Source organism: Macaca fascicularis, chromosome 3 (genome assembly GCF_037993035.2).
Source record: "Macaca fascicularis isolate 582-1 chromosome 3, T2T-MFA8v1.1".
Taxonomy (NCBI): Eukaryota; Metazoa; Chordata; class Mammalia; order Primates; family Cercopithecidae; genus Macaca; species Macaca fascicularis.
Window position 1 is genome coordinate 147,117,250 of NC_088377.1, and position 13,669 is coordinate 147,130,918.

A 13,669-nucleotide genomic window follows, 5' to 3' on the forward strand; every position below is an offset into this window, starting at 1 on the left:
TTATGAAGTTGAACAATATCAAGTGCTGGCAAAGACATCCACAATTAGTGAGATGGTCAGTGATCTTGGGAGCATAAATTGGAACATCCACTTTGGAAAACGGTTTAGAATTATCTTGGTAATTTAAACATTTTTTTTTTTTTTTTTTTTTGAGACGGAGTCTCGCTCTGTAGCCCAGGCTGGAGTGCAGTGGCCGGATCTCAGCTCACTGCAAGCTCCGCCTCCCAGGTTCACGCCATTCTCCGGCCTCAGCCTCCCGAGTAGCTGGGACTACAGGCGCTGCCACCTCACCCGGCTATTTTTTGTATTTCTTAGTAGAGACGGGGTTTCACCATGTTAGCCAGGATGGTCTCGATCTCCTGACCTCGTGATCCGCCCATCTCGGCCTCCCAAAGTGCTGGGATTACAGGCTTGAGCCACCGCGCCCGGCATTTAAACATGTTTCTACACTCTGACCCAGAAATTCCACTCCAAGAGCAGCTCTTGTCAATGTCCACCAGGAGACATGTACAAGAATGTTTATAGCGGCACCATTCATAATAGAAATCACTGACAACAGACCAAATACCAAGAGAAAAATGGATTTTAAAAACTATGGTATAAAGCCGGAAGCGGTGGTTCACGCCTGTAATCCTAGCACTTTGGGAGGCTGAGGCGGGCGGATCACAAGGTCAGTAGATCAAGACCATCCTGGCTAACAAGGTGAAACTCCGAGTCTACTAAAAATAAAAAAAAATCAGCCGGGTGTGGTGGCACATGCCTGTAGTCCCAGCTACTCGGGAGGGCGAAACAGGAGAATCGCTTGAACCCGGGAGGCGGAGGTTGCAGTGAGCCAAGATTGCGCCACTGCACTCCAGCGTGACCACAGAGCGAGACTCAATCTTAAAAAAAAAAAAAAAACTATGGTATATTACACATGAATACTATGAACCACTTCAACAGTCAGTTGTAGCTACTTGCAACAATATAGGCGAATTTCGAAAACATTGCTTCGAGAATGTATACTATATGAATCAATTTAAAGTTTAAGAACATACCAAACTGAATATATTGTTTACAGATTCAAACATATGTAAGAAATCTATCAAGAAACACAAGAGAATGGTAAACACAAAGTTCAGCACAATGTTTGCCTTGGACGTGGGAGAAAAGGGAGTGGGTTTAGGGAGGAATATCCCGAGGACTGCAGGATTCATTCTAATATGATTTTTCTTTAATTGAGGGGTGGGTTCACAGGTGTTCATCCGATTATGATTCTTTATACCCTATATATGTATTTTACAAAATTTTTTTTATCTGTTCAGCATTTAGTAAAAATAATTTTTCAGCAGTTGAAAGCTATTATCCTTAGCAAATTAACACAGGAACAGAAAACCAAATACCACATGTTCTCACAAGTGGGAGTTAAACGATAAGAACACATTGACATAAAGAAGGAAACGACAGACACTGGGGTCTACTTGAGGGGGGAGGGTGAGAGGAGGGAGAGGAGCAGGAAAAATAACTACAGGGTACTGGCTTAATACCCACGTGATGAAATAATATGTACAACAATTCCCCTTGATATCTGCTTCCCTACAAAACAGACCTTCACATGTACCCCCAAACCTAAAATTAAAGTTAAAAAAAAATAGAGTGGAAAGAGTGGATAAAAAATGAATGCTGGGAGACTGAACCAAGTCTGAAACAGAAAGTAGCCATGTGAACATGCAACCAGAAAGTGGGCACCGTATCTCCAGAGGGCAGGCCCACCTTGAGAATGCTGAGCTATCTGGCAGGCCAGAAAAGCCCTGATCATCTGGGAGAACTAAAGGAGATTTTAGGGCTGTTTGGGTCCTTGGCGCAACTTTGAACAGAGAGAAGGGATAATGCTCTTGTCCCCAAAGTCTAGAGGAGGTGTTCTGAGGAGGGAAAGACTTACTCTCTGAAAAGACTTGAAAGCTGTGTGCCCAGGGCAAGGTGAGGTGCCTTATCCTGTAATCCCATCACTTTGGGAGGCCAAGGCAGGAAGATTGCTTGAGCCCGAGTTTGAGACTAGCCTGTAATGCAGGATTTTCTTCTCGGTCACTTTGCAAGCCAGAGACCTCTAGCCTGTGATTCCCTACCCAGGCCTCACTCTCCTGCAGCAGGAGACGGCCTGCCCACTCGGCCCACCCAGGCTGAGTCTGGCCTGTGCTCCAGTCCTGGAGTTCTTATCCTGAACCCGGGAAGAATGAAGATGCGCTGAGAATAGAAGAGTGAGCAAGGCAGGGAGTTTTATTGAGTGACAGAATAGCTCTCAGCGGAGAGGGGATCCGGGGGCTGTGGGGGGCAGGTTGGTCCCCCACCCCAACAGTCAGGTAGTTTTTCCCTGTGCTGCTGGGTCTGGGGCCTTTTATGGACTCAGAATGGGGAGTATGTGCGAGTTGGTGTGTGAATATGCAAAAAAGGTTAAAGACACCACTCAAAGGTGGGCACGACAATGTAGAAAACCAATCAGGAAAGGGTAGGTATATAATAGGTGAAGGGTGAGGATCAGTCAGAGGAAAACATGCCAAATGGGAAGACAAGTTCTCAGTCTGGTCTGAGGATTTAACTTGTAGCTTGGCTTTCAGGCTTTAAACTGTCTTTGGCTTGGAGGCGGGGTTTCACAACTGACTTACCCCTATGTGCCCAGGCATAAAATGGCTGCCTCCTGTTGCTATCACCTAGCCAACATGCAAAACCCCATCTCTACCAAAAATACAAACATTAGCCAGCTGTGGTGGCACACACCTGTAGTCCCAGCTACTCAAGAAGCTGAGTCATGAGACTCATTTGAACCTGGGAGGTGGAGGTTGCAGTGAGCTGAGATTGTGCCACTGTACTCCAGCCTGGGCAACAAAGCAAGCCTCTGTCTCAGAAACAAAACAAACAAAACACTATGTGCCCAAATCTGCGCCACTGGCTTGGGTTTGTAAGAAGGGTCTTTCAGAAGGATGTTGGAGGCTGGTCTACAAACTTTTTAATAAAATACTTTAAAAAAAAAAATCACATGTGGAATCTCTTCCCATTACCCCTGTCACCAAATACATACACAATAGATAAAAGAACACTATCCTGGAATTCACATAGAATAAGATCACATTTTCATGTTTTATTTTTTTGAGACTGAGTCTGTCACCCAGGCTGGAATGCAATGGTGCCATCTCGGCTTACTGCAACCTCCCCCTCCCAGGTTCAAGTGATTTTCCCACCTCAGCCTCCCAAGTGTCTGGGATTACAGGCACCTGCCATCATGCCCAGCTAATTTTTGTATTTTTGTATCTTTCTTACAGAAGCATGGCTGGCTGCCTGCGTGATCATAGTGACAGAGTTAACTGGAGCCTGGGGAGCTCTGATGCAGGGACAGAACTAAGCTGACAAAGTTGATGCATTGCTCTGGTGCCTGTGGATCCGAGGGCCCTCTCTGAAGCCTGGTTCCCGATGGGTTCCGGGGAGTTCGAAAACTACTGATGTGGACATTATTCTTCAGTATTTTTGTTTGTTTGATCCACTCCTCTGGGGACTTGCTTTACTTTCAGTGGTAGAAGGGGGAGTAAAGCATAAACACGAAGACCCAAATTATGCGCCCCTCCTTCAAATTCTGGCTGTCTAAGCGCTTGATCCTGGAGGGTTGATCAAAGCTGTATGATCACTCAGGAAAGCGGCTCTGGCTCTGCTTCGCAGCCAGTACAGCAGAGGCCCGGCGATGACAACAGGGATAAGAAATGGAGGGGGAGCCTGCAGCAGTGACAGTGACTATGAGAAGCAGGAGACCACAGGCCTGGGGAGGAGGACGCGAGTCACAGCAGACAGAGGGGGCTGCTTTACCGTCTGCTGTCATGATATCCTTCGACTTGCCCAAGGCCAGAGTGGCCTAAACAAAACAAAGTGGAAAAAATGTCAGGAACATTCCTTAATAAGGGAGAGAAGACAAAGTCCTGGTCCCCTGTATATAGTGGTTTCTACTCAGTGCTATGAAGCACAAGACATTTGGTCTTCTCCTTGAGAACGTCATATATTATTTTTCTGAGACAGTCTTGCTCTGTCGCCCAGGCTGGAGTGCAGTGGTACCACCTTGGCTCACTGCAACCTCCGCCTCCCAGGTTCAAGTGATTCTCATGCCTCAGCCTCCCAAGTAGCTGGGACTACAGGCATATACCACCACGCCCAGCTAATTTTTGTATTTTTTTTTGTAGAGATGGGGTTTCTCCATATTGCCTAGGCTGGTTTCAAACTCCTAAGCTCAAGTGATCTGCCCACCTTGGCCTCCCAAAGTGCTGGTATTACAGGTGTGAGCCACTGCACCTGGCCTATTTTTTATTTTTGTTGAGACGGGGTCTTGCTCTGTCACCCAGGTTGGAATACAGTGGTGTGATCACAACTCACTGCAGCCTCAACCCCTTGAACTCAAGCAATCTTCCTACCTCAGCCTCTAGAATAGGTGTGACTACAGGCACCCACCACCATGCCCAGCTATTTTTTTTTTTTTTTTTGGTAGGGTTGGGGTTTCACTATGTTTCCCAGGCTAATCTCAAACTCCTGGGCTCAATCAGTGCTCCAACCTAGGCCTCCCACGTGCTGGGATTACAGGTGGGAGCCACTGCACCTGGCTGAGAACACATTTACTTACTCTTCAGGAGTTACTTGGTCCCTGAATAGCTCTGCTCTTTGTACTCTGGAACCTCAAATGACACTAACATTGCAATAATCTGATTTCCTCTGGCTATGAAGTTAGGCTGAGGAGAGCACAGTGGGCCCTGCTGACATCTTCCCAAGTTTCTGGTTGTTTTCCAACAAGTCTGGGTCCTTTCTCTGTCAGAGGAACAACACTGTGCTCAGCACTCTCTCAGTACAACTCAGATAGTGCCCTGCATTACCCATTGCCCTGGAAATCACACTGAAGAGAAGTGTGTGGATGCCACCTAGTGGAGTTAGCTATTCTCTGTTGGTGCCATCTGTTAATAGACCAAACTGGGCTTAATGAGTCACCTTCAGTATCCTCATAGCATTGCTCCTTCCACAACTTGTCCTTCACCTCCTCATCACGCTTAATAATATGACTAATTCTTTTAGTGGTTGTGGAGTGGCTCCAGGTGGGGGGCATTCATGCTGTGGTCTTCACTCCAGGCAACACCTTGGAACCACCTGGGAGCCTTTAAAAAGTACTGACGTCTGTGCCCATTTCAGGCCATGAAACACAGTCTCCTGGGATGGGGCTGGGACATTGATGGTTTTGCTTTAAAGCTCTATTGAGGTATAATTAATATGATAAACTATACATTTTTAAATTGTTCTATGTGGTAAGTTTGTATACAGCCATGAAATCATCACCAGAGCAAGATAATGAACATTCATTCCCCAACCCCATCCCCAGGCAACCACTGACATACTACCTGTAACTAGAGATTTGTTCACAAATGGAACCATAGTATGTAGTTTTTTTTTTTTGGTCTGGCTTCTTTCACTCAACATAATTTTTTGAGATTCATTGATGTTGTTACATGTATTAATATTTCATTCATTTTTATTCCTGAAGAGGATTCCACTGAATGTATATACCACAATTTGTTTACCCACTTACCTGTTGATGCACATTTGGGTTGTTTTCAGTTTTGGACTATTGCGACTAAAGCCACTATGAATATTCATATGCATGAATATACAGTTTCATTTATCTCGCGGAAATACCTAGGAGTGGAATGGCTGGATGGTTGGTACTTAAAAAAAAAAAAAAATTAACAGTCTCACTCTGTCATCCAAGCTGGAGTGCAGTGGTGTAATTAAGGCTTACTGCAGCCTGGACCTCCTGGACTCAAGTGATCCTCCCAGCTCAGCCTACTAAGAAGCTGGGACTACAGGCGTGCACCACCATGCCCAGCTAATTTTTTTTTTTTTTTTTTTTTTGGTAGAGACTAGGTCTCACTATGTTGCCCAGGCTGGTCTTAAATTCCTGGACTCAAGTGATGTGCCTGCCTTGGCCTCCCAAAAGTGCTGGGATTACAGGTGTGAGCCACCATGCCCCACTTTGCTTTTTTAAGAGACAAGGTCTCACTCTTGCCCAGGCTTGAGTGCAGTGGCACAATTATGGCTCACTGCAGCCTTGAACTGAACTCTGGGCTCAAATAATCCTCCTGCCTTAATCTCCCAGGTAGCTAGGAGTACAGACACAGGCCACCACACCTGGCTAATTGAAAAAAAATTTAAGAGATGGGGTCTTGCTATGCTGCTCAGGCTAGTCTTAAACTCCTGGCCTTAAGCAATCCTCCTGCCTCGGTCTTCCAAACTGCTGGGATTATAGACATGAGCCATTGTGCCCGGCCATGTGTTTAATTTCTTAAGAAACTGTTTTCTGGAGTGGCTACACCATTTTGCATTTCCAAGCTAAGCATTAAACGCTTCCCACATTATTCTAATGGACAACCAGACCCGAGCCCCTGCATTACTTCAAGCTGGGTGGGTGGAGGCGAAGGGCTGGGCAGCCTTTGATCAGGAGTTCATGAGAGTTTGAGAGTACACAGCTTATGCTTGGTGTAGACTTACTCTGATTCTCCACCCAGCACAAACACTGCAGTCTCCTGGGAAGGCTTTTTGAAAATGCAGCATATCCCACTGCTTCATTTGACTAGCCTAAAAAAGAGAAATTTAAAAAAGGAAAATGCAGTGTCTGCTCTCTCTTCCCCCAGAGAGTCTGATAAAATTGCTTTGCTCTGAAAGTGGGAGTGTGGGCCTGTTTCAGTCGTCAGTTTATTAACAGCTCCCCCGCAGGGTTCTAGAGCATACATGGAGTGACCAACTTCCTGATTTGTTCTGGAGGGAGGGGTTTCCAGTACCATGAAACTTTCAGTGATAAAACTGGAAAAATCGCAGGTAAACTGGAATGCTTGGTCACCCTATGTGTGGACCACCAGCATAAAGACGCTGGGCTGGCCAGGCGCGGTGGCTCACGCCTGTAATCCCAGCACTTTGGGAGGCCGAGACGGGTGGATCACAAGGTCAGGAGATCCAGACCATCCTGGCGAACATGGTGAAACCCCCGTCTCTACTAAAAAAATACAAAAAACTTCAAGCCTGTAATCCCAGCACTTTGGGAGGCCGAGACGGGCGGATCACGAGGTCAGCAGATCGAGACCATCCTGGCTAACACGGTGACACCCTGTCTCTACTAAAAAACAAAAACAACAACAACAAAAAAAACTAGCCGGGCGTGGTGGCGGGCGCCTGTAGTCCCAGCTCCTCAGGAGGCTGAGGCAGGAGAATGGCGTGAACCCGGGAGGCGGAGCTTGCAGTGAGCCAGGATCCGGCCACCGCTCTCCAGCCTGGGCGATAGAGCGAGACTCTGCCTCAAAAAAAAAAAAAAAAAAGAAAAAAAAGAAAAAAAAAAGACCCTGGGCTTTAGCGTCAGGCAGACTTGTCAGTCTGCCTGTCAGCCTTGAGTTATGGTTCAGGGTGTGTGTGTGTGTGTGTGTTGGGAGGGGAGGGAATTGTATAAAAGGGAAAGTGAGGAGACATGAGTGGCCAGAGCAGAGGCCTGATTTCCTCTCTCCATTTTTTGTTTCAACCAGAAACAAGTCAGAGATGGCTCAGCTAGGAGTTTTGGTTGCTATTAAAAAGGAGGGAAAAAAATATAAAGGGTAATTTCCTGAGAAAACAGGCAGTGTGCCGTAATGGCCTTTGGAGCCAGACTGCCTCACTTCCAATCCCAGTCTTACCACTGCCCATTAATAACTGTGTCACCTGGAGCAAAAAGCCTAGATTCTCTGCCTCAGTTTCCTCATGGATATAATGGGGTAATATATCTACCTCACAGGGGTTGTCTTGAGGACTGAATGAACCAATATATGTAAAGCTCTTAAAATGGCACCAGGCATGTACTAAATGTTTGCTATTATCATCTTAGTCTTGTGAGAGGAAATGGAATGAGAGGACAAGAAGAATCTCTATAGTCTCTATAACCTATGTCTATAGACTGTCCTGCTTGGTTTCCTATGGAAATGTTTTTGGAGTAACATTTCAGATTTTGTATGTGTGTTTTTTTGGTCCCAGGGTCTCACTCTGTTACCCAGGCTGGAGTGCAATGGTCCAGTCACAGCTCACTGCAGCTTTGACCTCCCAAAGCACCACCATGCCTGGCTAATTAAAAAAATTTTTTTGTATGCAGATAGAAGTCTATGTTGCCCAGGGTTGTCTTGAACTCCTGGTCTCAAGTGATCCTTCCGTCTCAGCCTCCTTAAGTGCTGGGATTACAGACGTGAGCCACTGCACCCAGGCTTGTGTTGTGTTTTTTCAAAACTATAGACTCTTGGTTCTAAATGGCAATGTAAGAGGAAGGTAAGATATTTATTATATGCTTAATATTTTTGTGCAAATCATAAGGGAGACATAAGTTTAGAATGTGATTTTACTTTCACCAAGTTGTTTCATTGGTGAGCTGCCTTTTTTTTTTTTTTTTTTTTGAGATGGAGTCTCGCCCTCTCTCGCCCAGGCAGGAGTGTAGTGGTGCGATCTCAGCTTACTGCAGCTTCCACCTACTGGGTTCAAGTGATTCTCCTGTCTCAGCCTCCTGAGTAGCTGGGACTACAGGCATGTGCCACCACATCCAGCTAATTTTGTATTTTTAGTAGAGATGGGGTTGTGCCATGTTGGCCAGGCTGGTCTCGAACTCCTGACCTCAGGAGATCTACCCACCTTCGCCTCCCAATGTGCTGGGATTACAGGTATGAGCCACTGTGCCCAGCCAATGAGCTGCATTTTTAAAGTTAAAAAAAAAAAAACAAAAAACCCAGAACAGACTAATAGTGACAACTATTAGAACTCAAATCTCAAAAGTTCCATCTCAGTCTTTGTAAAATAACATTTAATATCTGAGGCAGTACAAGATGGACTCAAAAAGTGTATCCAAGGCCGGGCGTGGTGGCTCAAGCCTGTAATCCCAGCACTTTGGGAGGCCGAGACGGGCGGATCACGAGGTCAGGAGATCGAGACCATCCTGGCTAACACGGTGAAACCCCATCTCTACTAAAAAATACAAAAAATTAGCCGGGCGAGGTGACGGGCGCCTGTAGTCCCAGCTACTCGGGAGGCTGAGGCAGGAGAATGGCGTGAACCTGGGAGGCGGAGCTTGCAGTGAACTGAGATCTGGCCACTGCACTCCAGCCTGGGCGACAGAGCGAGACTCCGTCTCAAAAAAAAAAAAAAAAAAAAAAGTATCCAGCCTTTGGTCATTCTTCATGGACCTAAAAAAGCAAACATGCTTAAAACATTTTAAAACACTAAATTCATTTTACCAAACATGAAAGTATAGAACACATCGGGTGGCCACAGAATGAAGGATGGCAGGACAAGGTTGGGATCATGGGCCTATGATACCCACTTACAGTACTTCATTAAAAAACTTACTTCTGATGCTAATCTCTCATAACTGTAGAATCAGGAAATTGACATTGCTATAATACTATTAACTCAGCTACAGATCTTATTTGGATTTCACCAGTTTTTACATGCACACTTTTTTTCCCGTTTCATTTTTGAGGCTACTTCTGAATTTCAGAACATCGTATTATAAACTGAGCGTAAATTTAGCTCCCATCACACTGGCTGGCTCTGTTTAAGCTTTAATTAGGTCCACCAAATTGAAGCCCAGAACAAAATTTATTAACACCAACACTCTTTGAGCTTCTGTATTATTTGTATAAAAGGTGACCATAGATGATCTCCTGTTTACACAAGTTATATGGGGAAGTCAAGGACCCTTTCCCAAGAGGCTTCCCCACTTACTAGCTGTTACGATCTTGAACAAATTACTTGATCTCTTTAAACTTTGGTTTTCTCACCTGTAAAATGGAGATAATAATCTTACATACTTCATAGAGTTATTTTGAGAATTAGAAAAAATGTGAAACACATGATCAATAATGTTATTTGTTTACCACCACTGCCACCACCAGGGGAATCCTGTCCCTTTAGCCCCTTTCTTGATATCAGAGCAGTGCTGGTATGGCTTAGAGCTGGGAGTCTGCCCTGGGTGCAGACTAGAAGTCTTTGCTCTCCTGGCAGATGGTGAGGTAGAAGGATATACTTTCTTATAGCTGGGATGATGGCCAGGTGGCATGCAATCCTGTCTTCCCTGGCTGAAACTGAGAATGCGTTTCCCAAAATGCTACCGTATTGATATTAGACTTCAGGTGCCTCATGGGACATAGGGGCCTCTATGGGTTGTCCTGCAACCTAATCACCCTTGATTTTACATTTAAATGAAGATTACATTAGGTTGCAAATGAAACATTTGGAGCATAGCCCACAGAGTGGGGATCTCTTATATGAGAAAGACAGATAATTAGTCATATATTATTTTTGAAACTAAGACATCACTTTGCCTGAATACCCTTTTCAAGCAGAAATATGGTTAAAAGTTAAAAATGGTAAAATTTTTAGTATTGAGTGTCGGTCACTTTCAAATGACAGCCAAGTTCTCATCGTTGGCTTTAGGGGATACCTTATTTCACACAGTCGAACATGAATTAATATAGTATTGCTGGTCGCAGTCTATCTGCCGCATTGGACAGAATCGGCAGTATACTGGAGCTGGTTTGCACAGCCTCAGGAGGACCGACGGTGTCTCTTCTCAGCTCTGCGTTCAGTGAGGACAGGCTGCTGCTAGCTTGATATTAGCCATGGTGGGCATATTTCTGTCACAGAAATTCACAGATGCTTTCCGTCTCGCCCCCCAAAGGCTGTTGTTTCACATTTACCAGCTCCTTCATTGTTCATTCAACAATCGTTTGTTGTATGCCAACTGTATGCCTGACACTATTTAGGAACTGAACAACACTGAACAAGACAGCCCAGGTCCTTCCCTCTTGGAATTTTAAGGTGATCTCTAAAGACAAATTCGATGTTCACAGAAATATGAAATATACATATTTTTGGAATGAAAAAGCCCCAGAATGTCAATGTAACCCATATGGTAATCCACACCAAGCTTTACAATACAAAATCTCCCTTGGAAAATTGAAGCAGATTGCTTTTAAAGACATCCCAGGCATTCCCTTTTTAACCATCTCCAGAGAAATAGATTCCACAAGTTTTCACTGTAATCAATTATTTTTTATCACTTTTTCTCTGGTCCTGCATCCACCCAGTCTCCTTAAGCTTCGAAGCGCAGGGCCAAACACTGTCCTTTGGTAAACATGAAGGTAAGATTACCTAATGGCTCCCATATATTTCTTCTTTCTTTTTTAAAATAGAGACAAGGTCTTGCTATGTTGCCCAGGCTGGTCTCATACTCCTGGGCTCAAGCGATCCTCCTGCTTCAGCCTCTCAAAGTTTTGGATTACAACTGTGAGCCACTGTGCCTGGCCTCTATTTTTTGTTAGTTTGTTTCCTTTGTTACTTTCATTTATTTTCTAAGGGTATGTTAAATTACCTGAAGAGCATGTAAATACAGATGCCTGGATTCCTGCTCCCTCTATAAATGCTGATTCAATTGGATTATGGGGAGGCCCAGGCAACTGGTAACTTATTTTGTAATGCTTTATAATTTTTAATTAAAAATTTAAAAATAGGTCTGGTATCCTTGAATCCTGAACCTCTGAGTGTTCCATTTAATTTCTTCAGAAAATAACCCTCCAGTTCCCTGCTAGGGGCTGGGGGAAGTCACCACTGGGCTGCACAGGTGAAGGGGACTTGGAGGGGGTCCAACAACCTCATGTGAGACTTTCAAACTCCCTTCTTCATTTTCAACATCTTGTTGCACCCCCTCCTATGTGGTACCTACTGCCTCTGGGAGATGGGAGGAGAAAATGGGCTTCTCATCAATATTCTCCTCAAACTACTTTAACTTTCTTCTTTCTGATAAGATAATTATCACTCTAAGTCTACCATTTACCTTTTGTGTGTGTATAAACTTTCAAATTTAAGAGTGAATAAAATGAACATATCTTAAGTATATAACCTCATAAATATTTCACAAGTGATTAGATTCATTTAACAAGCTCCCAGGTCAAGATACAGAGCATTTCCAGCACTGCGGAAATCTCTCTTGTGCCCCCCAAAGGTAACCACTGTTCTATTTATCAGTCTGTTTGTATTCATGGCTTTCATTCACCAAGGTTACTTTGAATGCCAATTCATTAATTAAAATGTTAAACAATGCTGGGCTCAGCATGGGCCTGGCAGGAACATCCTCCCAGTGCTGGAAGGTGAGTACAGACTTGGAGGCTCCCTTTCTGGGTCTGTCCTACAGCAGAGTCAACTGGTCCTCTTCTCCATGTGGAACATCTAGCCCATGTCAAAATGTTCTCAGTTTACTGAGTTGTACAGAACCAAAAGACATGTACAAATTGAAAACAAAAAGCTGCCTCTGATTCTTCCCAAAAGATAAGCTCCAGGATCCCCGAGATTTTCACTGCCCATGTCCTTCTGTTCCCTGGGGCTCTGCTTTGCCCTATTCCAATAATATGCAAGAATCATTACCCTCCTCCCCCAACCTGCAAGTCGTGTTTAGATTGAGGAACATGGAAGAGATTTTTGGGATGCCAAGGAGACTAAAGTTTGGCTATGAAATCAATAAGTGAAGTGGGTTGAGAGAAAATGAAAATTCTAATACAGACTTTAGAAGCTATTATTATTATTTTTTTGAGATGGAGTCTTGCTCTGTTGCCTAGGCTGGAGTGCAGTGATCTCAGCTCACTGCAATCTCTGCCTCCCAGGTTCAAGCGATTCTCTTGCCTCAGCCTCCTGAGTAGCTGGGACTACAGACACGTGCTACCACGCCTGGCTAATTTTTGTATTTTTAGTAGAGACGTGGCTTCACCATGTTGGCCAGGCTGGCCTCGGACTCCTGACCTCGAATGATCCACTCACTTTGGCCTCTCTAAGTATTGGGATTACAGGCATGAGCCATTGTGCCCAGCTAATTTTTTTTTTTTTTTTTTTTTTTTTTTAGGCAGAGTCTCTCTCTCTGTTGCTCAGGCTGGAGTGCAGTGGCGTAACCTTGGCTCATGGCAACCTCCACCTCCCAGGCTCGAGCCATCCTCCCACCTCAGCCTCCTGAGTAACTGAGACTACAGACACGTGCCACCATGCCTGGCTAATTTTTGTATTTTTGGTATAGGCAGGTTTTCGCCATGTTGCCCATGCTGGAGAAGCTCCTATTTTAATAGCAGCTTTCTCAGTACTTGTTCAGGTTGCAAAGGAAGCAAACACTTTTGTGATGATGCTGTCTGCTTTACAAATTTACTAAAAATATTTGATGGCTGAAGGGGAAACCCAGAAAAGTCCCACCATTTAAAAAATGGAGAACCTTCCCAAAGTTAATGACCTTAGATCAGATTCAGGTTTTGAATTATCTCAATAAATGCAGCACCTCCAAGCTGCTGCAAGCTTCCCACAGTGATTCTCCAGTGATTCAGGCTTGAATAGGATTGATTTGGTTTTTGAGGCATTCAGCTTTCTTTGCATCTTCTTCATTTACTTTTCTAGTTGAATGGCTTATGAAGATGTGATGAATAGAAAATAAACTTATTAAAATACATTCCTGGGAACTTTATCAGAAACATGGGAACTTAAAACCTGCTGCTCTGAATAGCCTCAATGAGATCAGAACGCAAGAAATAATCCATTAGGCAAGTAGTTATTGCTCAATGGAAAAAAACAAAAAGGAGAAAAA